Raw genomic sequence first — 3443 nt, 5'->3', positions numbered from 1 at the left:
TATTCCCTTAAAATGAATCACAATAGTTTCATTGGAAGTAATCTAGACACTACAGCCTTAACACAATAAAATGACCAGCTTTATTATATAGTTGTGAATAATTTTTAGATTCAATTAAAATACATATCTCCTATGTATGACTATTCATACAAATGTATTTTAATATCTCAATAGAATCTTGGTACCTTAATAACTAGATAATGATTACTTACTAAAACAAACTTTTCATCTTATTATCAAAATGTGCTTTCATTACAAATAAATTTAATGAAATTAAGCATGAGAATATACTTGCTTTCCAGGGCACCAGATTCTCAAAATTCCTAACAAATGATTCTTCCCATTCAACATCATAATGTTCCTAGGCCACTACAGTAGGAATCCTCCAACACTGCAGCCTTGAATGTTTCTTTTTGTTGAGCTGCACCAAAATAAAAAAAAAACCTGAATTAATGATTACTTAAAATAATAAAACATAAACCAACAAAATTAAAAATAAGATAAACTTCGGTTAATTGATTAAGCGCAGCTCTAACCGATTACAAATTCTCTATCTTGCACTATCTTACTTTGAGTTCTCTACTTTAACCAATTATAGGAGGCTCTAAGTGATTGCAAACTTTCTGTTTTCATCTTTCTCTACACAACAATCTTCTTCTAATTGGTTAGTTCTTCTTTTAACTAATTGAAGTTATACTTCCTTCAATCATAACCGATTAAAATCAACTCTAATCAACTAGAAATTTTTTGAATTTTGAACATCTCCATTTTAGGTCTCTTTAACGATCAACTATATTTTCAAACTTGTTTTTGGCGCTTGAATGTACTAGGACCTTATACTTTAACTGATTAACTAGACTTCTTAACCAATTAGCATATTTTTGTTTTGCTTTAGCTCATCACACAACCATGCCTTAATTGATTAAGGTCCCTTGTCAATCAATTACTAGGGTTCTGTTTTTGTTCACTACTTACTCTTTTCTTTTTTGACTGATTAACTCCACATTAAGTTTAGCAAGCTTCTTGACTTGCCTTTAATGGATAACTTTGTTAAGGGTATTAAATTAAATCCTGCACACTTAAGTAACAAGATTAAACATTAATGAATGAAAAATATTTTGTTATCATCAAAAACATATGGAGTCAACATTCTCTCCTTTTTTTAATGATAACAAAACACCACTAGATTAAGATTGTAATGTCTATCTATAAAAAGAATTTATGTGCAAATTTGGGATTACTCCTCTTAAATAGGTGCTCTCCCTAAATATGTACTTTAATAAAATTATCCAACATCAAGGCATTCAATCACAATAATTTATATATGTATGTATGTATATAATCAATGTTCAGCGATTCAACATAAGAATATATATATAATCATCCAACATTGAACTTATAAATAATCAACAGTTCAACATAAAAACATAATACAAAACACAAACACATAAACATAAACATTGTTCATCCTATCTTCTTATTTTCTCCCCCTTTTTGTCATCAATCAAAAGAAAAGCATAAGTCTGGAGTTTAGCTAATCAGAGTTTGATGAAGACTCATTCACTAATAATTCATCAATTGCTAGGTGAACATTTAGAGGAGCAATATAAAGCAAATGAAGGGATTTGGGTTCAGATGAAGATTCAAAAGATATAAGTTTAGGGGATGTTAATTTGAAGGTTGGTTTGGTAGTGGATTCAACTATCCTAGCATATTTCTTTCTTCTAAATACCTTGGTCTTTATGGCCATTGTTTTCTTCCTTTATTAGTAGTTTTCTTAGCTATAGACCTAGTGACTATTATTTTTCTTTTATCCTAAGCTATTTAACATGTAATTTTCTCTTAGTCCTATTGAGCTGATTGAGCTTCATATTCCATTTTCTCTTTTTGTTTAGCCTGGTCAATTTCAGCGTCCTTAAAAACTTTAGTGATAAAATCTGAAAGCAAGATAGCTTTAGATTCTTTAAGGGGATTCTCATCTACCTTTATAGGTGCTAAATTTTCTTTATTCAAGTCTGTATACTTTTCCACTATTTTTTCTTAATCATTTTCGTTTTCTATTTCTTCATCCTCCTTTGCTTTTTCAATTCCTTCAGCTAGTTCTGCTTCAGGACTTTCTTCAGTACTTTTGCTTTGTTTTCATAGTCAGCTTTTCCTTGCACAACTTCATCTTCATGATCAGATGCTTGTACGTCAAACTACTCTATGGAAATCCTCTCACCAGACACACTTACAGCTATGGTTTGAGCTTCAAAGGTAGAGGATTTGGTTGCTTTTTCTTGGGGAGGAGATCTTCAAGATGCTATAGTTTTTCCTCAATTTTAACTATTTTTAGCTTGTTCAATCATCTTTCCATCAATCCTCATAAAAAGGTTGACTATCATTTCACCTTGTTAGGAGGCTTGACTGATTCTAGCTTGAGGTGTAAAAGGACTTCTAGTTCTAGGTGGAATTGGGGTGCCTCTAATGGATTTAATGCACTCTTTTCTCTCCAGCTTATATCCCATCTTCAATACATTCCTCAAGAAACTGCCTTAATCTTTGTTTCTTATTAAATCAGCTTGAAATCTAATACTCCAAATTCCTACTTTCTTGACAAGTGATTGATGATGTTGCCATACAGCAAGTTAGCTTTGTCCCCTAAGTATGTCTCTCTGATTCTCTCAATCATAAACTTGGCTACAGTTAATGAAATTTCATTGAAATCGGATTCCATGAGCCAAAGGTCTTGAGTACTTACATAACAAAAACTGCGACTCCTTCCATGAAGTGTGGTAGCAATGAAATATTGGATGATTCTTAGTTGAGCATTTTTTTATGTCACTAACATAGCTCCTAGGTGGAAACTTCTCTGGTTTCCCAATCACAATCTCCTAAATAGGGCTAGGATCATACTTTTCTAGTATTTTAAATTCACCAACTTCAAATTCTGTTTTCAAAAATTCTTCTAGGTTTTTCGTAGTAATCTAAAACTTTCTGTCACTCAAAAAGACATTCAGCCCATCTTCTATAAATTTCTCTTGATTGACAACTTCATTCTTGTTCTAGGTTCTACTAAAGTAAAACTCTTTATCCAGTGTGGGACTAAACATCTTATCCCCAAAAGTACTCAAATTTTTCAATTTTAATTCATCAAAATATTTTACCAAATCATTCTTCACAGTGGACACTTCATTGAAGCTTGGTCAATCAAAAAATTTATCATAGGAAATAGTTATACATTTTATTTTCTTAAATTTATCAGCATGAATCTTGCTTCTAAACATATAATTGGAGGTGTTACCTTTTTCGGTGGAGGCCTTGACAGTGACTGTCTCTTTCTCCTTCCCTAACCTTCTTTTCTCACTTTTTCCCTTTTTCTTAGCTAAAGGATCTTAAGTTTTGCTCTTTTTTATTGGAGAAAGAAATAGGGGATCATCACCCACTTTTTTCCCTTTTCCTTT

This window comes from Theobroma umbraticum, unplaced genomic scaffold, assembly GCF_002168275.2.
Source record: "Theobroma umbraticum cultivar Fairchild unplaced genomic scaffold, ASM216827v3 scaffold_4.1, whole genome shotgun sequence".
Taxonomy (NCBI): Eukaryota; Viridiplantae; Streptophyta; class Magnoliopsida; order Malvales; family Malvaceae; genus Theobroma; species Theobroma umbraticum.
The sequence above is the reverse complement of the archived record's forward strand: the minus strand, read 5'-3'. Positions refer to the sequence as shown.